The sequence below is a fragment of the Ischnura elegans genome, chromosome 8 (assembly GCF_921293095.1).
Source record: "Ischnura elegans chromosome 8, ioIscEleg1.1, whole genome shotgun sequence".
In the NCBI taxonomy this organism is placed as follows: Eukaryota; Metazoa; Arthropoda; class Insecta; order Odonata; family Coenagrionidae; genus Ischnura; species Ischnura elegans.
Genome location: NC_060253.1, coordinates 24146367 through 24172001, shown reverse-complemented (window position 1 = coordinate 24172001; position 25635 = coordinate 24146367). Strand labels below are relative to the sequence as shown.

The window sequence follows — 25635 nt, the reverse complement described above, 5'->3', positions numbered from 1 at the left end:
CGTCACAAGTCAGCAGTCCGAGGATTGGTTTTATATAATTCTCCATTCAGATAATCTTTTCATTTTACCTATTTCTGGTTTTTTACATCTCTAAAAATCTCTCCCATCCTTCGCTTTCCTTCTCACCCATTTGTCCTTCCTGTTATTCCTGTAAAAAGCTGAAAAAATCGGAAATACGGAAACAAATATGGTGGTTCTCCAATGCAAGTTTTCATTTCATCAGCTCAACAAACAATGTTTGAAGATAACGGAAGGATTGGTTCCCCTTGCATTTTTCAATTCAATTCATGAAAAGTTTTCGCATCATAAATTCTCTGCGGTGCAAGTGAAGTAGGTGTTTAGGCATTTATTTTGTTCTTAAACTCTTATTCACACTTCAAATATGACATCTTGAGGTTTAGGACATTCGTAAAAAAACAAATTTACCGACATTTTAGAAATAGTAATTTCCATTTTCAAGGCTTATAATATGAAAAAATGAGATGCATAATTAATACAAAAGCTGTTCAAGCATTATAAATTAATTTAAGAGTGCAAAAATATCCAATAACACATTAAAAAAATATATTTAATGCAAAAAAACAAATTAAGAACATACATGTGGCATAAATGTTATATAGTTTTTTAGTTCGTTAGTTGCTACGCTAAAATATTTTATTTTTTAATATGTTATATAAAAAAAATTATTTGAAATATTTTATTTTTTAGTATTTGTGTGCACACGCCCTTGTGATTCTGATGGTCATCGACCTCTCCTGTTTCTCGTAGAGCGCTCAGTATGCCGCCGGCAGCAGACACATAGCAAAGCACCCGAAGACAATAGCCATGTGCTTCTTGGAAAGGCGTAAGGGGCTTTAAAACTCCCTCACTCGCAACCCGCTCCCTTCAAAGTAAGAATATCTGCACGTACTCTCGCGATATATATCCATTTGTTTGTTCACTGTCAGGGATGGGTCATCACCTTCAGTCATCGATATCGATGGTTAGTATGAGTGGCGCAGGGGGGTTTGGGGGATAAACCCCCCCCCAGACCCCAGAGAAACTTTTAAATTTAATCCATTTTACTTAATTGGATTGATATTACTAATAGAATATTGTAAGTATCAATAAAATATCCCTCAGAAAGCCGTAAAACTCACCATTTTGAACCATTTATCTTAAAATTCCGCAATTTATTAATCTCTCGCCTGCCGCTTATCCTGGTTGGTATTGCATACCCCCACACACCCCGGTATTAGTTGCCCCTAAACCCCCCCCCCCCCCACCAGCCTTAATTCCTAGCTGCGCCCCTGGTTGGTATGACGAGGCTCTCAACTCAATTCTCCTATCAACTAGTTATAAAAAACTTACACTATTCTTCTGCTTCACATTCATCATCATCCCTATTTGTGGCATACCCCAGAAGAAGCTAGGAAGCGTCAAGCGTGTTGTTGGAAGATTTTCAGATGAAAAAGTAAAGGATAGGTGCTATTTCGCATTCGTCCGGCCACGCCTTGAGGATGCAGCTAACATATCGATGGCTAAGTTCTAACAACACGTATCTGAAATTCGGCCGGCTTGATACAGGAATCTTATACAAAGTGTAATGACATTAAATAAAATAAAATGCAAGCAAAAAATAAGTTTTTGTTTCCAGAGAAAGGCTTCTTTTTTCAGTTTTTATAAACTTTTGGTTTTTGAGTTCAGTGTACAAGTAAAAGTAATTAATCGTTTTTTTTTGCTCTCCTGGAAATTTGCTCTTTTTGAGATACGTGTTGTTAGTATTTAGCCGCCGATATGGGATCCGGCGAAGAAAGACCTAATCCGTGAACTTAATGAAATACAAAGGAAAGCTGCGCGATTCGTCAAAAACTGCTACGGGCGTACACAAAGCGTTACACAGACGAAGACGACTCGACTCACAAAGCGTGGGCAAAGACGAAGTTCTTAGAAGAGTAGGCGAGAAGAGTTATGAAAGTCTTAGTAAGGAGGCGGAACAACTTAATCGGCCGTATATTGAGTCATGATGGATTAATAAAGAAAATTGTCGAGAGAATAGTGGATACCAATGACAGGAGAGGATGGCCTAGGATAAAATATATGGAACGATATTGAAGGATGCGAAGGAGAAGAAACATATAGGTATTGACAAGATTAGCTGATGAGAGAATTGGGTGGAGAGTAGCGCCAAACCAATCCTACGATGAAATGAAAAATAAACAACCATGGTGACTTTTTACTGGTAATTTTTATTGGTACGACGCGTTTCAACGCTGAGGCGTCATTTTCAAGTGCCTGCTGTTATGTACTTGAAAATAACGTTGAAACGCGTCATACCAATAAAAAATTCCAGTGTTATTTTTCATATCAACATGAATTTTCACAAAGTTAAAGCCAAATCGATTGATTTCAACCACACGATTGTTGAGGACCGATGAGGTGTGTTTTTGCGTTTAAGTGACCCAAGACCGCTATGTAAAAACGCAGGCTGGTGAACAATAACCACGCTGCGGCACAAAGCGGAGTGGAGCAGTCGACTACTCGTGGTGGAAACCTCAAAACCAACTTTAAACGAGAAATAGTACGCGAAAAAAAGACCGATCGAGTGGGAATGATGCGTAGTCCTGACGCGCACAGCGACATGCGCAATATATTTAGAAAAGAAACAACTTCACCACAGACAGGACAAACTGATCTCTTGGGAATCTCTAGTATGTTTGTTTTTTGAACATGGGCATTAATAGTCTTGTAATCATGGCAATGCTGTTTTGGACCGTGTGGTGTGCATGATGCTACATGCTGATGATTGATCACCCCCAGCCAAACACCCTAGAGGTGGCTCGCAGGGTATTATGTAGGTAGATGTAGATAAAATGGCGTTTCGTTTCTCCCTATCCTTGCCAATTATTTTATTTCCCATAAAAAATAATAATATGTTTTCATAAGTTTTTAGTCGCCTTTGATTCTCCCGTATCCTTCATGATTTGCACGTGGTCTTCCTTTCTTCTATATTTAATGGATCTTTTTTCTCCCTAGTTGTAAACACACTAATGTTGTTACAAGACAAGACCCCTGTGTTTTGTATGACCCACAGTTCCGCACAGCTACAGTTCAGAAATCATTTACTGTTGTTGCCTCAAAGCTGCGGAACGATTTGCCAAAGCATGTAAAAGACAGTGCATCACAGGAAATATTTAAGAAAAGGATTATCACCCACTTACTTTCTGGCGACCCATGAATACTGACCATGTAATTCATTTGTCTGCTCATTGATGTGATTAATTTCCATTATTGTGTGAGAAGTAGCAATTTAGTTCTTTTTTCATTTGTTAAGCTAAATTTCCTTCTTAAAAGTAGTGTTATTTGTTTACTGGTATGTTTAATGTTCGTTTTCCTGTTAGAAAAAGAAAGTAAGTTCTTTTCCAGTTCATTGTTAACATTGTATTTGTCTATTGTTAGCAAATGCATAAGACCACTTCCTTTTTTGTTTTCAGATTGGTTTATTACCATATTTATTGTCTTGCGCACCACTGTAATAATTTCTATGTTCCAAGGGAGTTCACTCCTAGAACAATAAATGGGCTTATTGTTATTAGGGGACTTTTTCATCAATTTTTCCTTCCATTATGCTTCCCACGTAACTGATGTCTCTCTTTTCGTGGCCAAATCACACCCAGTCTTCTCTTATGAAGAACAATGATTCATATTGTTTTTCTTCTTCTTTTCTTCTAAATACCTCCTCATATCTCACCCTATCCGTCCATCTTATCTTCAGCATCAACCTCCAGCACCAGTTCTCAAAGGCCTCCATTCTTTTCTGATCACTTTTTCCACTTGTTCAAGCTTCTTCATAGAGTACCACTGCACACACGGATAGGAAACATAATCACAGATGCACTGATATTGCTTGTTCCACAAATATTTTAATCGCTGACCAAGGTTCCGACACTATGCCATTCTCAAAGGCCATATCACATATTATATAGAGCCGGAACCTGAGTCAGACCATTAAACAGTCGTGGAGCATACAATATTAGTGTATCTGTGATTATGTTTCCTGTCACACAGTTCCACCAAATATCGCTATCCACCCATAATATGCCCACTCGGATGCTCTCACGTATTGATTCCCGGTCTCCAATCTTATGCCATCCGAGCGTAGCATGGAACAAAGCTATCCATCACGAAAATCCTTTAAATGAATAAGTCTCATAAATATTGATTTCCGAGATGTATTGCGCAAGTGTTGCGGTCACCGCAGACTCACTGCGGGCAAATGGCGGTTTGATTACGCGCGGCAGCGCTCAATTATTTATTTCGCGACGAGTCTGGGAAACTTGCGCATTTCCGCGCTTCGCTTCGTGTCGAAATTCGTAAAGATATATGTTTTCTTCGGGATGACAGCGCAAAGTTTTGAACCGAATCGACCGCGGAATGCCCATAATTCTTAGGCGCCGCACAAAGAAGAAGGCATACGGCTCATAAATAATGGAGCACAAGAGGCAAATGCCCTTTCTTCCTTTCCAGGGAGAAATTCTGTCGCAACGAATCGGGAGTAGTGTAGGATGAGAGAGCGCCCGCCGCCACCTTGGTTCGCCATTGCGCCACGAAGAGGCCTTGCCTTCTTCGAGTAATACTGTTATCTTCATGAAGATTCATGATCATATAATGGGAATTTTAGGGCTTGTCACATGGTGGATATGCTCCGATGCCTCGTTCCCATTATTCTCGTGAGCAGTATCATTATATTATGATCATCCGTACGCACGTAAGCGGGAATCACTGTGTCACATATGCATGTCCAACTAGTTGCAATGCATAGTTAAGAATGTTACTACCCATAGGCGGATTTGGGCCCCCCAGATCCGAAAAAAATATGCAAGGTTTTTAATACGGTCCTATTATCATTGCGTTCGTTTTATATTACGAGGTATTCTTGTGCCCCCTCCCCAAAACAAAATCCTAAATTCGGCCTTGCTTGTGCCCCCCCCCCCCCAGAAAGAAATCCTGGATCTGCCCCTGAATACTACCATACGATGATACGGCGAACTTGAGGCGAAAATGGAAATCAAAAGAGAAATGCGAAATTTTGGCAAATCAGAGATAAAGAGCCAATGCAGAATAATTTTTTCAGTGAATGCATAAATAAAAATAAAATTGAGTTAATTCGGAGTAACCAATGCAATTATGAAATGTTCTGCTTTCCTTTATCCACTGGAGCACCATAGAGTCCATGGGCACTTGAGGGAAGACCATTTGTTATCGTGTAAGTGTGGATGCATTCACGAGTTTTGCGATTGTACTAATGATAGTAATGAGAATAAGTAGTTGAGTAATCTAGAGTTCGTTTTTCAATTCGGTTGTGAGGATTTTCTGATATCACACAATTGGATAAGTTCTAATGGCTACGGGCATAGAATAATCAAATGAAACAGTTGAAGGTCCTAGGCCGAGGAATACCGATTCTCGTCGTTTTCGGTGGTGCTTCATCAAAGGAGTAGCTCACGATGGAGATATGTATATAGATGCCACATTGTTGACCCCAAGTTCAACTCAAAGCCTGAACTCGAATTTATCACCCATCTAAGCATCAACAGTTCACTCACCAATTTAGTTCGTCTTTGACTGGATTCAAATGCTGCAAGAGGCATGGTTGGCACGTTTAGGCCGAAACCACTCACCTGAAAGCAGAAAAAACAGAGTCTACATAAGTAAATGAATAGACAGAGCACATTTAAATGAAACGTTAAAATACAAAGTGGCTACACGCATTTTCGTCTCGAAAAGATAAAATGCAGTGTTGCACCATTTACCTATCGCCCATTTGACATAGGCCGTAAGGGCTGTATCTTCGTCGTATGCTGGTACATATCAAGTACCTACTGTACAGTATATTGAGTATGAAGCTTCAGGCGTCAAAATCGATAAAAAATATAGCTAAGGTGAGTTCAAAAAACTTATAATTTAAATATACCTACTTGCGATGTACTTATCCACTCTCACACTCCGCTACGGCGAATAAAACTAAGTATATATTTATCAGGTACTGTACAATGATTATTAAGCTTCAGGCGTCGAAATCAATGAACAATAACTCTAAGGGGGATCAAATGACGCGTGTATTCCATTTCATTGTAGTTCTGAGAATCATTAGAAATAGGTAATAAATTTTAATAAAATCTATTCTAAAGTATTTAATTGGTAACGTTTTCATTTCCCAAAGTAATTTTGAAGTGCTAGTTTCATTGTTGGCTTCGGATATTGGTCACGGTGTAATTTAGTTGTTTTGGAAATGCTGCTCTCACTTTTTTTCTTTCTTTCTTACATGCTCGTACCATAATTGTATGGGGAAAATTTATGACTTGCGCTAAAAATGTCTGGTGAGAGGCAGCTTGATTCTGATTAAACATGTTGTTCCAAGAAATGCCACTATGACATAACATTTGCAAAATGACATAATATTTATAATTAATAAAATTGTGCGTTTAAGTACTAGTAAGGCAGATGTAGCTATTTAAGATAAGTTAAAGAAAATTTGTCAGTTGTAAAAACTCTAAAATTGACAAGCTTTATTTTTCGCTTATTTTTTTCCATTAAGTATTAGAATAAAAGTGAAATTGTCAAGATTTCAAGTCCACTTGTCATCCGAAGCCATAAGGAAGGTGGAACCGGAGAGTAGACACACAATTAAATATCATCTTCACTGCATGCGACCAACATTAAAATGGCAACATCTTTGATCAGCTATTGGATCTGATTGGCTAACTACAATGTTGCCACGTTTCATCATTTCGATTGGAAAATTTATTCACGTTGAATTTATTACTCAAGAAGAAGGTTAATATGAGGATTACAATATAATCTATTGGAAAAGCATTTCATCTGTAATTTTGTCATTTCCATAAGTGATACTGAAGCTGTAGTTTCATTGTTGGCCTCGGCTATTAGACTGCGCAACCAACCTGACCGCTTTAGTTTATATTTACTGTGAGGGCACAACAATGCCAAGCGCGGCAACAATGGGCCACGAGGTGATGTTGTGAAGCCGGAATGAGGGAAGGGGGTGGGATGACGTCATCATTGCCCGAGAATGGAGGTGTGGGCGTAGGGAAGGAGTCCTCTCTTAATGGGGTGCCGAGTGAATGTCGCCAAACAAGGTCACGCACGGGGGAGTAGAGGAGTTTTGGAAATTCTACTGCGGACATCAAGAGCAGCCACTCATTAGCAACGCCGCTTATTTTCTTACATTGCCCCATTTCATTCTTGTCGCATGATTATAAGGGGGAAATTTGAAACACATGTTAAAAATTTATGATACGTATTTGACAGATTGGTTTTGATACAACATTTTGTGCCAAAAAATGAGTTTAGGGGCGAAATTCACAGCATGATATTCAAAACTTTATTATAAACTCATAACATTCATAGTATTAACAAGTTGTGTGCGGATGTAAGGAGGCCTGTAATCGACAAGCTTTATTTAGGTTTTATTTTTTCATTGTACAATAAGATTTTTTATATCAGAATGGTTACAATCAATTCATTTCAGCCGAGTGGGCTTAGATTTTATAATAGTTTTTTTCTAAGTGTATGTGAAATATATACGTTTACAGTATGTAGATATTAAGAAATTTCCCGTTGTATGAATTAAGTTTGAACTTCGGCAGCGTTAGCGAAAGAACGAGGCCAGAACCTTATAGGCCTGGCCTCAAAAGGCTCTCGAGGGCTCAAGATGGCTTCAGATCAATATACTCTGAGGCCTGAAATAATTACGAGATCGTACCCGTAGATCGAATACTTGAGCCAAAATGAGACATTTATGTTGCAAGCGTAAACTACTGTCCGTAGTGTGCACATCGTGAAAGCAGACAAGTTATTCTTCATCTTACATGAGAACTTATTTAAAAAAACGATGAATGATAATTGAATAAAATCAGGGATAAACTATGAGATGCTACCATGTGTTTTTACTACTGAATACATACGTATATTAAGCACACACGTTTAGATGCTCATAACAATCTGAAAAAGTTCAGATTGAACTGTTACAATGCTTATCGCATTCTGAGTGGCAATTATTTTTGGGCAGGTTCTGGGGACAAATACTCGACCGTTCACCGGTGACGTAATAGAACTTCACCCCTACCGCCATCATTATGGAACCAATGCAGGCACTTAATTTGTGATGTAACACCATTCGAGGGGCTGAGCTCCCAAACAATGCGGTTTCCAATGACGCATTCGCACTTGCATTGTTAAAGGGTGACGGGCAGTGTGAAGGGGGGTTAGGAGGTAAACAATAGAAGTGCGCCGGTGACACCGTCACTTGTTTCCGTTCTCCTCCCTATTGTCGTCAAGGAATCAATTGTTTAATTTGACCGAATGTCCGAAGAGGGGACCACTCTTTAGCCTATCGTAACTTCTCATCAGCGATAGCTAAAGGTGTGAAAATAATTCGTTCGAACAATAGCAGGTGGGGAAAAAATGTTTTCGGTTTAGTGTATCATCGAACATTCAAGGTTAAATGTGTGTTACAGGGCAAAATTTTGATTCCAGCATCACGCCCGTAACATGTGCTCGACCGGACCTTGGACTTCACACCACTCGACATGTGTAATACGGGAGTGTAATACATGTAATATCGGATCTGACATGTGTAATATAGGAGTTCGTCGAAAATACTGGAGTACACGCAATTGAGTACCTATACTTCTGCATGTTAGTAAGTATATACAACTCCTTAAGCCGTCTCAATAAGTGTGTGGCGCTGTGGATGGTCGGCAGTCACCTGTGCTTTTTAATCAGTTTCCCACAATCCCCGTAGCATGGAGATGAGCGTAGAGCGATCCATTAATTCGCAATTATTACACTGCGTAAATAACCATTCAGTAACTCCAAGAAGGTTTAATCGAATAGTATGCCTTAATAATTCTTTGAGAATTCCAAAGAGAATCGAGAATCGCTAGTCACAAAATAACATAAAGAAACAAACAAATGACGAAGAGAAAAGTTAGGCATTCGATATATTATATCATCTCGAGCATAATTTTTGGTTAACTGTCCTAATAAAGTATTAGTGCGCGTGGTATTATCATAAAATATATTGCAGTGGGTGGTTCTGCTGTTTCAAAAGGTCTCATGAGAATATCATTTCACACAGCGAGGTTTGAACGCGGTCTGGAAAATCAAGAAAAATGTTATAATTTGATTTCTGAGAAATCGTGATTAAGTTAACCTTCCATTGTGCTCCACGAAAAACTAAGCTCTCCATGGCAACATGGCAACAAAGCCAAACAAACTATCGAGGAAAAATATCCTTCGAAGGTCTTCTCCTTGTGATATGCGTCGTTTTGCTCACAGTCAGCTGGGGAAGTCCCAGAGACTGCTTTTGCATGTTATGTAGGAACGAAAGGGAACAGAAAGTCAGCCGCCGTTGCTGCGACAGATTTACGGTCCGGATAAGCCGAGGACGAAGAAGGCGGCGGTGCGTGGGACTGTTGTCTGGAGACGAGATGCCGACGCCCACACTAAGAAGTTCCTCCTTCCACGAAGAGAACGCTCAAGGAAGCACACTTTGCTGGATTACTTCGTTTTACTATTCCCCCCATACAAGACAACCATGAGAGTTTTCCATTTCTTAGGTTGAAGGTAGGTTTCCAAACAAATACTAATCGAAACAAATAAGAACGAATGTGCTGCGCCCTCTCCCAGCGGGCTTCCCCCGCTCTTTTCAATGCAGGTCCACAGAGGGATAGGCGCGTTTTAATTTTAAAATGTAGAAAAAAAAGGCAGGGTCTTATGTTCAAATTTAATTGGAATGTTCATGTACACATTGAGGTCAGAGGACCTCTTTAAACACAACATTGGAAGTAATTACACTATCCTCTGTTAAACGCACATGATGACTCATACTGACGTATCAACAGGAGACTTGAATGTGGAATCAGCCGCATTTTGATAAAAGTTATTTAAAGAATGCGAGATATTGTTGCAAATGAAAAAATGTATCAGTTTGTGTGCCGTTAACGTCAGGAATATTTACCGGTTTTTATTTTTTTAATTGTTTAAAAACCAATTTTAGGAAACAATAGCAATATTTAGGAAGTAAGATATGCCAACGCATGTTCTCTGATAAATTCTGTGCATTTTGGTACCTCATTTGTGGAGTTTGGTTGCGTATAAGTTGAGAAAAAGGTATCTATACAGTCTATACAGTAGAAATAATATAGAAGATATCAAAAATTTTAAATACTTATCGTATACGTTATTGAAATTGCTGGGAGGACCCAGGCTGACTTCACCTGAACCCGTGCGCAGCGCTCAGCCAATCGTCATTTCATTTTATGCTTTCAATGCCATTGAGTGCTGTGCCAAACACTAAATATAAGCAAAGAAATCGGCATCGCAGTAACCAACATCTGAGGTTAACACTAAGATCAAGTGACTCAGGCTGATATTCACTATCACATTCGTGGAAACTGGAAGGAGTTATTTTATCAAAGACTTGAAACAAACAAACAAAGACTGATGCATACATCTTCCAAAAGGTGAGCTCTAAATTTAATGATGAAATAAATTTTCACTCTATGCTAAATCGTTACTTCAATCAAGCATTGTTGTCAACAGAACCGTCGTAAAGTCTTCCCTGTCACAGAAGGGAGAGGGTATGTCACGTGACTAAGGGAGATTTTAATCTTCGCCGCATGCGCAGAGTCAATTGTTCCTATTTCCTGCTCTTACTCTTGAGGTCGCTGCCGTTCCGCCACAGCCGGTCGGTCGGATTCGCGGGCGGAAAATAACAATCGACAGCGACAATTCGCCCCAAATAGAATGAGCCACTCGCTTTCATTGTTGCCTGGGATGACCTCTCTTGTTTTCTTTCTCTCTCTGCAGTGTTGCCAATTACTTTGCGATCAGATCTCTCCCCACTTCCACTGCCGTTATGCAATTATTACTCAAGCGCAACGCGCACAAAAAAACACCGTGCCTATTTTTTTCCGCTCAACTTTCCATCGCCCGATCGCTTCTCTTGGAAAATGCCTCCTGGGGCGAGAGAACACTGCTTCTGGCTGATCGTCTGCCTCGATTTACCGCCTAGGAAGCCACGCATTAAATCAATCTAAGCATCTTGCACTCGAGAGCAAGCCGAGAGTCTTTTTATGCAGCCCAACTCGTCGAGGTCTTAAAACTGTTTTAGCAGCATACATTGAATAAATCGAAGAAGGTTTTAAGCGACTGCATTAGCATTTTCAGTAAACTAGAGTATTTAGAACACTAAAAACACCAAACGTAAATTTATTTTATCATAATTTCCCAAACAAAATGGATAGACCTCGAGAAGATTCAGGAGAAGGGTTATTTTTTACTTATTCTTGTACTACTGTTAACAGTTCCATTGGCCTTTTACGTCGGGGTTTTTAACTTAACAATCAAACATACATGAACATCCATTCCCTGGATAGGGGAAACCTACTCAGGTGGGACTTGAACCCACGACTTCTTGTGTGGCAGACAGGGACTTTACCCCGCCGCCACCGATGCCGGCAGCGAGTGATATAATATAAATAACTGAAGTCATGAGTGCAAGAAAAGATAATAACCACAGGTGAAATTTCGAGAAAAATGAGAAACAATGCACGATTCTTGCACGCAGAGAGTAGAACGTAATTTTTCAACAATTTGAGCTGAAATTATCCGGACCTTATTGTTAAAAATAACAATGTCTGACGGTAAAGGGGAGGCGAGGCTTCGTATGTTTGTGAAAATTTCATTTTGCAAAATTGGTCATTTTGTGCTTCTTGCACCTAGGTCCATTATTGGCTGCTTTTAAGAAAAAATAAAAACATGTGGAAAATACATGGTGGTCAATAATTGTGTTACTTATTTTTTTTTAAATCTCCAGATACTTAGTTTTGTTCTCACTCAAGTGATTCAGCCCGAAGGTTGGTATGGATAGGTGAGGCTAGAGCTCACGTCAGATTAACCACAGGCGTGTGAATATTATACATTCTGAGTAGGGGGAGGCAATTCCTTTCCTTGATACATGTCGAACTTCGAGGGTGCAGTAATAAACAAATTATAAGAGACTCAAAGCAAATTCCACTCCTGCATCACCTTAAAGCCTGTCTTTATAAATTTGCGAAATAATTCAAAAAACGAACAACGAAGTGCTCACAAATATCTGTAACGATGAACTCAATCCATGCCTTAAAACACAATACTCCCAAAATTGTCCTTAACTCTAGCTAAATCCGTTCCCCTTAATTCCAAAACTTAAAACTGTTCCATGACCTTACTGTAATTTTTTGACAGCAACTAACTACTGAAGAAACACCAAACAAAGCTGGGAATTGGGACTAAAATAAAGGAATCCGCTGTGTGCATGCGTGCGTTCGAGGGCTTTCCCTGGGAATCGAAATCAGGACCCCTCGATCAGCGGCCAAGCGCGCTACCCACTAGGTTACCACGCTCCCCCCCTTAAACCTGTTGGAAGAGTTCAATTCGGAATTTTCACGAATGTGAAATTTTCTTCGTTTCCCGGAGAGAGAGCTCCTTTAAGGAAAGTGCGTCTTGTATTACTTCTTGGGCGACCACTTCTTCGCGTTCTTCCGCGAATTCCGAGGGATGACTTCGGGGGTGGGGTAAGTTAACGGTCGGCGGCGTTGCCATGGAGACGGGGGTCCCCTCCCTCCTCCACCCCACCTCCACGACGACCGAGTCCGCAAAAATAATAATTTAATAAAAAGAAAGAAAAATGCTTTTTTCCATCTCCACCGCTCCTGCGTCTCGTCTCGTTCCGTTTCCACGTGCAGACACATCTCTCCTAGTTCCTCCTCCTCGCAGACGGGGGCGTCCTTGGCGCACATTCGCTTTTTGGACTCGTTATTCGATTCTTTTATCGCCGACGGTGATAGAATTTGAAAAATAAATAGACCCGAATATTTACATTTTTTCGATCGGTCCCTACTTATAAGTTGTAGGAATAAAAACTTGGCTGTTTATACATCGTGTCTTATTCTTACCGACCATGATTTCGTTACAATGGACCTTTATATTGTTACTCGGTAATGAAACTATGGTCAGAAAGAATAAAACACCATGTGGAAACTCAAGTTTAAATTCCTTCAACTCCTACGATGAACGATTTCGACAAAGTCATGCACGTTACTATTTCTTTTCTCCGTCCCTATTCCTCGACCTATTCACAGCAAAAAAAATCGAAGGCATTAACCCTTCCGCAGATAAGTTGATGACGTCACAAGCTCATGACATGTAGCAAATGATAGGCTCAGGAATTATTCTTGGACATGAATTACTATCATCGAATGACTCAATTGATATAACCACTATGCCATATGTAAAATTTAACTTCCTGTACCAATTATCACCCTAAAAAATATCTTTCCATCACATCTAATGTTTTTGAGACCACTTCGGTCCGTTAATTACTAAGATATCACGCAGATGCTGTTATAGATTACATTTTTTCTCCGACCAGCACCACTTTTTAAGGCGACGAACTCTCTCATTTGCATAGAACATAGATACGTCACGCGATATAAAATTAACGCGTGAGATGATTCACACTCATGGAGTCATTTTTAAAACTTTATTTATGGAAGATTATAAAGTCACCTAGCGGCGTGAATAATAGTATGTTCTTGAATTAAAGAGAAATTTTATGAGAGAAAGTGAGAGGCCCATTTATTTTAAACTGGCCATGCATTACTTTTATCGAATCCTGGCCTGGCCTGGCCTAATATACCCTGACGTTATCACTAATCCATCTTCTCATGAATGATATTAAGTTTTCCCGGCGCATCAGGTGCAGAAAATTTTCTCCATCTTCTCATATTTATATTCCTGTACCAATCATTGCCCTTAGCGTTATCTTTTGCTTACAGGTATATACCTGGCTTTCTAGACCTCTGTTTCACTAGTTGCAAAGATATCATGGTAAAGGTTGGTTTAGATTATATTGTGTTCCCTTTAACGTATCACAGCGATTAAATTCAATGTAAATATCACATGACACTCTGTTTTTTTCTCAATCCTATTTTACATCCACTTCAAGATGGCTCTCTCCTTAACAATTCATTATTTATCTTTTATCACCATAGCATCGTCTCAAACAAAGAAATAAAAGAAATCAAAATAAAAACAAATATGCTCACAAATAAACAAAACAAACAACAAATGAACTTAAAAACAGAAAATAAACTTAACATATACAAAAGTGGTATTGGTCATAAAGACACATGCATCACCTTGCTGGTACTTAATGTGTATGAGAATAAAAATATTATTGGTATAGAACTGACATGCGAGGTAAAATTGCCACGAGGAAGAATTAGTATTCACTGCGTATTTTTTCTTAACTCATTTCAGGGGAAGTCTAAAAAAGCACAAAGAGGCGTGTAAAAAAACTAATATTAAAAGAAGAAATTCACGAGAGTAAGGGATAGGCCCATTTTCTGCTATTACTGGCCAGCGGTCATGCATTACATTTGTCTGATGAATAAAGTGACGTAACCACAAAATCACCATTTAATAAACTACTTCCCGTACCAATCATCAGCCTGAAAATTATATTTCGCTCGGATATAATTTTCTTTCAACCACTCCGCTACATTACAAGCGTATCCTGTAGATGTTGTTATAGATTACACTCTTTCCCCAACTGGCACTAATTACGTAGGAGACAAGCCATCGTATTTGCAAAGAACATAGATGCGTCACGCGATATAAAATTGCCACGTGGGGTAATTAGCGTTTATGGAGTCATTTTTCTAACTCCTATCTGGAACTGTTTAATAAGTCACCTTGGGACGTGTACATCAAGTTTTCAACTCCTCTCCCTATCTCCTTTTTTTTCTCTTCAAATTCAAGCGTGTTACGTCAGCTCCCACAGTGCTTGCGATACAACAATCGATTGTGCGATTCTTGTAACGCCCGGTTCGCACGCGCGGAATTTCCCGCCATTGTTGTTCCGAACGCGCGAATCGCCCTTAAAGCACACCGAGGGGTATTTCGGGCCTGGAATTCTTTCCTTCGGATTCCAGCGATGATAGCGGATTCCAAGGATTTTCAACGCCAACGTCGTGAAATGAAACACCATTCCATTCGGCAGTTAATTTCCGCGGACACGTTCGAGAAGTAACAAGCTCAAATTCACCCACGAATGCAAGTAGAGTGACGGAATAGATTGTGAAATTATCTTGAGGCTTTCTTCCATGCAATAGGGTGGTTTCCTATTATGTTTTTATTGCCTAAAACGAAATTTTATTACTTCTGGAGTACTTATTTCACGCTGTTAGATTTTTAAATGACGATATCTATTTTTCGCGATTAAATGAAAAGTGAAAAATTTCAAGCGCGCGAAAACGCGACGGCTAAGTATGAATGCTGGGAAAAGTCCGTGTGACGTCATTCTGGTTCCCGCTGTCGCCAAGTGAGGTGACCTTGGGGCGAGGCTTTGAGCGCTGATACGACGCAGGATGCTAAAAGGTAGCAGAGTACCCTGCTAGCAGGTAGCGCTTGGGTTAAATAAGGATTATTAATACCTTATCTAACGAAGGATACTTTCCGACCATAGGCACTTTTAATAGATTATATTGTGTTCTGTATAGGTGATTATTAAGACATGTTTCCCGGAGCTCTGTGCCTCTTGCATGCATTGGTAATCTCAGACGATGTAGAACTCCTATCTACTCGTATAGAATCTAGGCCCCTGTGACGTCACGTTGAGTGGCATCGCATGGACGCCAATCCTGCCTTTATTCAAATGAGGATAGAATTGACCGTTTCCAGTCGTCTAAACTGGGATTTCTAAAACCATATAATTAGTGTATTATGAATACACTAATGGTGGGCAACGAATCGCAATCAATGCCTTTCGTTTTCTTTGATGAAGGAAACTACCCTGTTGATCATTGTCACCATTAGAGTATTACGATCCTGAGATTTATATCCTGCAGCCCCACATTATTTCCTTTTCAGAGCGTGGTTCCTCTTCCAGGCCCGGAACTTGGGCGGGGCAGAGGGGGCACATGCCCCTTGGCGGCAGATTTTAGGGGGCAGCAAAATTTGAATAGTTAATTTTAAAAAATCTATCTATTTTTTATTATGAAATTATTTGGCAAAAATTATTAATTAATGAATTATTAAGAAATAATATTAATAAAAATTATAAATAGAAAACTTACGGTTATTAGTTTCAACAATCTCAAAAAATAAACAACACTTATTATATATTTTAGTGGTGTGGGGGTAAAGAAGGGATCAGGGGAGGGGGTGGCAAACTGATCTTTGCCCCCACAGACAAAACTCCTAGTTCTTCCCTGTTGGTCATTATCGTCACTATTATTACAGTAATACAATCCTAAGGTTTATATCCTGCAGCCCCATATTATTTCCTTTCCCGAGGTCGTTCCTCCTCACCCACACAGTAGTTGGAAAGAGACAGAAACATGCGTTTCAGGGCACGCTAAGCCGAAGTGACATAACCAAATATTTTCCTATTTCATTTTAGTATCACGTAAATGTGTGATTCTTTGCTTTCCTTGTTTTTGTCCTCGTCTAATTACTCTCCTGTTGGAGAGTGTTGAGAAGCCCAGGTGCCATGTATTAATAACTTCTCTGAGCTCGAATGAAAATGGTATTATGAAAGGTGAATCCCCGCCGAAATCATTATATATATTTAAATTTTCCGATAGCGCTACCGATGTAGCATTAGGCCAGCAATGGCAAGGCTGTGGGGTCTAGTCCTAGTGATTCTTAATTCTCACTCTCTGATTTCTGATTTCTACCATCTTCAGCATTACATCTGTCTTCGTTCACTTTTTAATATTGAGTGTTCCCCTCCCATTCTTTCTCCTTGTACGAGGTGTGTTCAGATAATGAAGGGAACTGTAATATTTCGCGGTTTTGGAGCGTCCAATTGTCATTTTTGGTAACGTTAGCATTCATGCCCCAGAAGTATGGTAAATTTTTCAGCTGTTATATATTATTTGCTTTATCTGTGGTAGCCACTAAGGTTAGACGTGTTTCGGCGATTGCTTGTTCGTGAATTTTCGTCCAAAAATTTATTCATGCTTATTTCATTGTGTGTGTGGTATATAAAAACAAAAATATGTTAACGCAAAAAAAATGAACACTAAAGATAAAAGTGTAAATTTTTCATTGCGCAATCACGTTCCAACCTCTAGGTGCCCAGCACGGGAGAGGTTAGACGAGGCATTCAACTCTGGCTGTTGGCGGACCCTTTGAAATGGTTTGTGTCGGTGCGCGTGTAATTAGGCATTATAAGGAGAGAGACAGAGGATGTTGTCTCCGTCGTGAAGTTGGCCCTTTTGCCTTTCAATCCTTAACAGCCTTCGTTCGTTCAATTCGCTCCAATCAAGACCAATCTCCTTTGTACCCACTCCTTATACTTCGTCCCCTCCACCACCAAATTGCTCCCCAAGAGACGGGGGAGGGGGGGGGGGGACTGTCTCCATGATTATTGCCCCAGCGAAGGCGGCGATGGCCGCGCCAATTAAGGAGGCAAGCCCGCGACAGTGCAAATCAAAACAAATACTTTTTTTCGTAAACTATTTTAAATATAGATTTGTTTTCGTAGACGGTAATCATCGAGGTAATGAAACATTACTATAGACACCCTAATATTTTTTCAAATATTTATATACATATTTAATAACATTCTCATATTACTTCTTTACCTCAATAGATACCGTCTACGATTAAAAATAACTATTTTTAAAATCACTTACGTAAAAATTATTTACTTTAATTAGTGTAGTCGTGGACCTTCTACAATAACACGCATAAGGGTTCTTTCATTCCTTATATTTTTAATTTAAGAAAGCTTTCCAAAGTACTGCGTGAAATAATTCTAAATACTCCTTGTTACAAGCAGTACAATGAAAAAATTTCGTCGTTGAATAGCGAAAAAGGAGGTTTATCTTTCTCTCCGACATTGGTTTACCATTAAAAATATACTATATAGTAGTAAGAACGACCTTTATCCCCAGTGCCACAAAGTGGGTGTGATACGTCAACACCTTGTTCAGTAAATCCAGTATGAAATTCGGATAGGACGAAAATGTCTAGGTGGTAATGGTACATCTTTTGGCATACGTGACCGTAAATCGGGAGATGGGTTTGGGTTTGAATCCCGGCAAAGCCAAAATATTTTATCTATAGAATATTTCACCTTCGGTGAGTAATTTTTTCAGCTATTCGAGCGATCGTTGCACTACTTTAATGTAACTAACGTAATTCGACATTGATACACTGCATTCACTGACTAATAATTAAAAACGTAGTCAGAGGACAATAAAAACTTTGATTTCATCATATTTTCTATGCTAAGGCATAACTTGCATCAGCTTTTCATCATAATGGCTATCTTATCCTGTAAATTATCAACATTTTTCATAGGGTAAGCAAATATAGAAGGGGTAGTAAAAAAATTGATTAATAGTTCCCATTCCCAGAAAATACAGTCAGAAAAGTCTTTTTTTCTGCCAGTCAATGAAGTACCATTAGATGGGTATATTTTGAAGTTTTGATGATTAAAACATAGGCTTAGTATCTCCGAACAGCCTCCTTAAGTCAATGCTTACACGCCTGCTCCAGTCATATACACTTGACCTTAATAGATTGGCATAAACGATTCTTGTGAACTTCCTATTGGCGAGCATCTTGGAGTTCTCAGGAGGTCCAAACACTATTCATTCTGGAGTTATGAGTAACCCAAGGATGCGCAACGGGTCCAATTTAATTCAGCATTCTAAGAAATGACCCTGGCTCGCATGTAAGCTATGGCCTTAAATTAATATGAAAACAATGAGTTCATTTTCCAGGAAATCATCGAGTATGATCTTTGTATGAACTTTTAAGTACCTTTATTGAACGTAAACAACTTTCGCGTGATGGAAATGATGAGTCATCAATGGAAGCATGACGGACCAACTTTGATTCATAATTCATAAAATGACACAAGTTCATATGCTATCAATAAGCTTGGACTATACATATGTAAAGAATGTGACCATTTTCCACGCAATCGGCGAGGATGTGCACGTCAGAGCTAATTAACGATTCGGCAGTGAAAGTGAGGAGTACCACTAGGAAGCGCAATGGGTCTATTTAATTTCATAAACACGAGTAGGCGGTAAAATTAAATTATTTATAAAATTTGCTGTTATTTACCAATCAAGGGTACGAAGATGTAGACTTTTAAGCTTAAATCCTACCAAATCAATGTGTTCGTGATGAGAGTGAAGAATTGCTCACGGAAACTTTACTCCAAAATTTAGGGAATATTCCATTTATTATACATTCTTATCCTGTATCTAGTAGAAGCTGACGCGGTATCAACATGTTCATGCAATAAAAATATCATTAGTTTCTTGGCGTACATCCTATATTTGTATTCAAAGGAGCTTTCACTATTAATTTTAATTCCAAATTAATGTAAACTAAGCTGAAACTTATTTGTCAGTTTCATTAATTGTGTAGATTGATCCGAGGGAGATGTAAATCATAAGAATAAACGCTCGTCATCCCAGTGAAATTAATCAGCACTCCTAGGATGCCACGCCCTTGATATACAACTCATAAAACAAAATTGTAAATACTCTCCAAAGACGTCGCCACTGGATGCGTAACGACCTATCTTGTAATACTATTACTAATTTAGTACCATACAGTTCACAGTATTCAGAGCTATCCATTCCCTCAATGAGCAATCACTCCTGAACAATTTGATGAAAAATAACTCTCATGACATCACCAACTCAAGAAAAGTGGGTGACTACATTCGCGTTTTTTTATTCAAAATTGTTTAAGGTCGGCTGAATAAGGGAGAGTTTTTCTTCTCTATAACTTATCTTTCTTTTTCATCTACCGGAAACTAAAAAGGAATTTCGATTTTTGATCCTGAGGAAACTGACAAATTAGTCAGGCATGCAGTTCTAATTTTTGGGTCGTGATGTTAAGGCATTGCGTTCAAATAACATTTTTTTCAGAGCTATGGGTAAATTGAACTCCTAGCCTCACCTCAGGGAGAAAAAATCGCATTGGTTTTGCCTCCGTGCTAGACAGAAAAAACTGGATGGATGCTATAAATAGACCAAGAGCAGCATGGAAAACCGCTCCTCTGCACGGAGATACACGCTGCTCCTCCGCCGTGACACGTGGGCGCTCAGCCGTGATCTGTCTGCCCTAGCTACTCGCTGCCTGCACTATCCCGCAAGTACAGGCACGAAGAGCGAAATATGGGGAGTGATTGAGTTACCCGTAAACCTTAAAAAAATGTGACGAGGAATCTTCAATTCTGGAGGTGTAAAAAATGTGTTTTCTGCATTCTGTTATGAATGGGTCTAGCTTTCCCGTAACAACATTGCAAGCCGATGCTACAAAAAAATACGGGAGTACCAAGCGCTTAGAGTCAGGAAATATGATTTTACGAGCAAAAACTGATACTTTTCTGTGAAAAAAATTAGCTCACGAAAAATAAGGAGCAGAGGATTTTTGAAAGAATATTAACTCACGAGAAACTGAACAGCTACGCTTAGGTTTATTTCGCTACTATCAAATTGGTAACATCATTTGGAAAATTGGGTTCCTCAAATTGCAATTTGTTTTACAGATTAGCTGTACACGAAATGTCAAATAGCGATAATAGATTTCTCAACGCCATCCACTGTACATACGTGCTAAGGTTAAAAACATCTTGACGATACGTAAAATTATCCAGCAGAACTATATCAAGGAAGTTTAAGCAAAATGCCTACATGTGATACCATTGTAGCTGATGTAGCAACCTGTATTTTGGCTATATGTATTGTAACCTTGTAAATTCCACTTAATTATTTATTAGGTAAACCCTTATCGATTCCAATACTCATGTGTCATTCTGAAGGAAAATACCCAAGAGAATTATTTAGTGTTACAAAGTATTTCTCTTAAAAATGACAAGAGGAAGTTAAAAAAAATCGGGGTTTAAGGAATAAAAGGTTGCGTGGAATTTACAAAGCTCCAATCTAAATATTAAGCTATGGACTTTAGGGGTGGCTCCTAGGGTATACTGTAGCTTTAGTAAACTCACCAATCCAAGTCTTCTTCTAGTGACTTCAACGGTTACTAGCGAGGGGGCTAGGACTGCGTATAGGCGGTAACCACCAGTTAACTCACCAATCCAGTTCGTCTCACAGAGACTTCAACGATTACTGGAGCTGGGGACAGCTTGTAGGCTGTATACACTCACCTGAAAAGGAAAAGAACAGTTGAAATTAATGCTTGAAATTATGAATATTTTCGGTGGGGTTTCAAATTAAAATAGAAGGAGAGCATTTTCGGTTTTAATAGAGGAAATGAGCAGTTCAATATTAGTTTAGTTTTGTTGGATTGGAAAAACAAAAGAAAATAACAAGCTGGTATTTTCTTTTGTTTTTTCAATTAATCGGGACATACCGTATTCTCGCCTCGCCTTTTCACTATTAAAGTTTTCGCCTCTTTTCACTATTTTTTTCCAATTCTCCAGTATATCTACATTTGCGTATCACTCGAGGAGGGGAAACAGGGACGCATCCGAAGTTAGTAACCAGTGAAGTGTTAACCGATGCCGTGTAGGTCGTCGCAACTCGTACACGAACTTCAACCAGCCACCGTCATATCATTCAGCCTTGGAGCCTCGCGCAGAAGAGAACTTTCAGCGGAGCAAGGAAAATAATAAATTGGAATGTAATCAGTAATTCATCGAAGTTGCTCCTGAAAGTATTGCCTCATTCACGTTCTCTATCCTCTGACCGAGGGATACAAGCGACCAGTGGCGCAGCGAGGGGGGGTTTTTGGGGGATAACCCCCCCCCCCCCCAGAGCTCAGAGAAATTTTAAAGTTTAACCCATTTTACTTATCTGGATCAGTATTACTTGTAGAATAAAGATAGGATTTATCAAATATCCTTCAGAAAGCCGTAAAACTCGCCATTTTGAACCATTATTCTTCAAAATTTTCTGGAGGAAGGCCCCCGCAACGCCTGCTTACCCTGGTAGTTATGCAATACCCCCACACCCGTAAGTATTAGATGCGCCTAAAACCCCTCAAGCCTTAATTCCTAGCTGCGCTCCTGCAAGCGACCTTGAGCAAATTATTTAAGTTGCAGGGACGCGTCTTCTTGAGGCTCCGCGGCGCGGAGGAATACAAAAGAAGGGAGCTGTGCGCACCGGTAGTGAGTCAGTGGGTCGAGTCGACGTCGCGAAGCACTTGACCGGCCAAGGGTTGCATTGCGCACGGGTGCACGGAAGGGAAACTGAAGCATTGGAGGAGTAGGGCTTAAGACTTAAGAACGGATTAATCCTTGAAACTTACGCCTTGAAAATTTCTGAGAGGATAGAGAAGGCCTATGTGAACTATACTCTGGATGAGATACGGAGGAGAAAGTAAGTGTGGATGGAGGGAGTTCTGAGCGGGAATGGTATGTTGAAAATAGCGTAAGAGGGTAGGATGTTGGGTTGGTGAAAGGATATTGTTACCCTCACGAAAAGTTTTAATAGAAAAAAGAGTTTGAACAAAAGGTATTCATATGTTGTTCATGGAAGGAGCTTATGAGGGGAACGTTATGCAAGAGTTTAAAGAAAAGACTAGTGAAGAGTATGATCTGGAGTGTGGCGCTTTACGGTGCGGAAACATAGACAGTTCATCTCTCAAGACAGTTTTTCTCATCCTCCTTCCTAAGTATCCATTGGACACTTAGGAAGGAGGATGAGAAAAGACTGGAGGCGTTCAAGAAGTGGGTAAGAAGAAGAATAGAGAAGGTGGAGTGGATGGAAAGGAGGAGGAACTATAAAGTGGTGGACATGGTGGGTGAAGAGAGGCAGTTTCTAGATGAGATACGAAGGAGTATGGATGGAGCGAGTACTGAGCGGGGAGGGGATTTTGTAAAAGGCATTAGAGTGTGGAATGTTGGCTAAACAAAGGAGTGGAAGGAAGAGGATAGGAATTTTGGATATAATGAAACAAATTAGGACTTAGTGTGAATTAAAGAGGGGATTCCACGAAGGTTTAATGCCAGAATACTTCTTAAATACTCCATGGAAACCTACCTTAATAGGTAAAATACATTTAAAAAATTCATCATTTACCTGTTTTTTTAATACAAATAAATGATGCAATGAAAATACACAACCTTGGTAACTTTTCACTTTTTTATTATTTTTATTATTATTTATTGGTACGACGCGTTTCGATGCTGAGGCGTCATTCTCAAGTGCGTCGTCGAAACGCGTAGTACCAATAAATAATTTTCCAGTGAAAAGTTACCAGGGCTGTATATTTTCATTTCAACATGGATTTTCGCAAAGTAAAATGCGAATCGATTGATTTCATAAATAAATGAGTTTATCAGGGAAGAGGTCTACAAGTGTCTCTTACTCTTTGTGTTTTGTTGGAAGTGTCTGTCTGAAAAAACACGATTTTTCCAAAACAGAATAAAATGCACTAAAAATTTAAGCTTTTCATCAATCATAAAATAAAGCGTGAACGCTGATTATGTTTATATATTAATATCGCGTGCTAATACGTACACAACCATCAGACTCTTCTACACTAATTTCTAATAAACCTAATCAGCACCTACGTTTCAGTCTCTGAGTAATGAAATTCTTTCCTTCCGCAGTGCGTTTTATACTGTTTATTTTTTTAAGCGTATTTTTTTATCTTTTTTATATTATTTGTTTTTAATATCAATAAACCGGTCAGTGCTCACCAGAACCCGCATCAATCTTATTTTATCGTCTACCTCTTCACTTATTGCCTGTTATCTGCTCTGGAATACACACACGAGTCGCTATCTCTTATCCCACGCCGATGAGTCTCGATGGCGCTATTCAATGCGAGGAAAATCATGATGGCCTTATATCTTCGTGCTTGCGAAATCTATCGATGAAGTGCGGAATCTCCCAGTGAAGCAATCCAGACGAAAAGATAACAAAGATTGAAACGATCTTGCGAGAGTTGTTTAATTATTTCTTATCTTCCATGTCTCAAGGAAGGTTTCGAGATAAGGATTCCGAAGATCTGATTCCCGAGTCGAATGATAGCTGAAGTTTTTTCGTAAATTGAATTAATGAGATGAAAATAATGAAATGTGATAACCCACACGCTGAATACAAGGCTGAAACATTTCAGGCTGCAATTCATTTCACAAGGGCAACTTCCATCGTTAAAAATCATTGTGAATTAATTTAACATAGGTATATTGTGTCTTTGGTTAAGACGTAACTCAATGGAATGGAAGCCCGAGAGAACTTTATTCATACAATCCTACGTGAAAGTACAAAATCATGCCCAGCTTTATGATGCTTTTTCCCATAGATTTGTCGAACCTTCGATAGGTATTTAGGTATAAATTACTCAAAAAAGTGTCCCAGCAAATTCTTCTCTGTGAATTCTCTGACGAAATGTGAATTTCTCTGTTGTAGTATGTTACTCAAGTCCAAACATTGGAAGATCGAAAAATACAAACTTGATTTGTTCTGCATGAATTCTGGACTTTTTAAAACCCTTAATCAAGTTATTGCATCTAGGATTTGAGGAAAAACAAAATAAAAATAAATAAATTTTCCATAGCTGACAATTCTTCTCTGCAGGGCGACCAAGCACAGTCAATGAAAAGACGTCTTCTCGATAATATTTTTTCTGATTGAAAAGTAAACAAAATATATTTTTTTCCATGCCAACCTGCTTCATGTGCATGGGCAGAATAATATACAGCAATAGAGAAACTCAATTTCGTCCAGGAGCTTAAGTGTCACCACTATATTTTTTAGGAAACTTTTTTGAGTCATAGTACGTGAAGATTTGAGGTCCGTCATCAAGCATAAACCTTCTCCACCTCCCAATGAGAGAAAAAATGCCTTGGAATGTGCGCCCATTCGGAATATAGTCCGTCGAAACTCGGCCGCTATCGTATTTACACTCCAAATCTTATCTAAAGCGAACCGTGAAAGTTCAAGAGGCCAAAAAAGTGTATTACGCACGCACAAATAATTGTTTACCCGGAGAAATATGTTTAACAATGATAATTTCTTATTCGAGAGCAACACCTACCGTTCGGTACTCTGCACTTGGCCAGCAACCGATGCAAAATTCGTTCTTTAGATCATATATAGAATGATGGCGTTGCCAAGGCAGATTATTCGTGACTCGCTTCGAGTAAATTAAAACAAGAGGTGTTTTCAGCATTTTTGCATGCTAAAACGATTTTAACGAAAAATTAGAGATCGGGTAAATCCTTAGCTCAATCTGTGCTTGGGAAAATCGCTGTTTTTCTGAGTTAGACGAGGGCATTTTTTTTATTCGAAGAAGTGTTTTATTGACACTTGAAAGTCCTATGTTCATTCAATTTTAATGTGAGGGTGGTATAAAGGTATTTATTACATGCATTTATGAGGGTTACAAACCATTAACTTTCTTGGGTTTTTACAATTATGTTTAGATTAAGGTTTACAATGTTGGTCTAAGCCTTAGACTACTGCTGAGTCCCCTTGAACGCTATTATTTACATTTACTTAGTGATGCTAACATCACGGCCAAAGGAGATTCACTGTATGAGGTGTTTGTGCCATACCTCTGTGAGAACATCACCTA

At 39.1% G+C, this 25635-nt stretch overlaps 1 protein-coding gene across 1 annotated transcript in view; it reads right to left on the bottom strand.

Moving 5' to 3' along the window:
• The window catches only part of LOC124163238 (breast cancer anti-estrogen resistance protein 1), a 217268-nt gene that overhangs the window by 100206 nt on the left and 91427 nt on the right, over positions 1–25635 (bottom strand). The gene's annotated exons all lie outside the window — the stretch shown is intronic.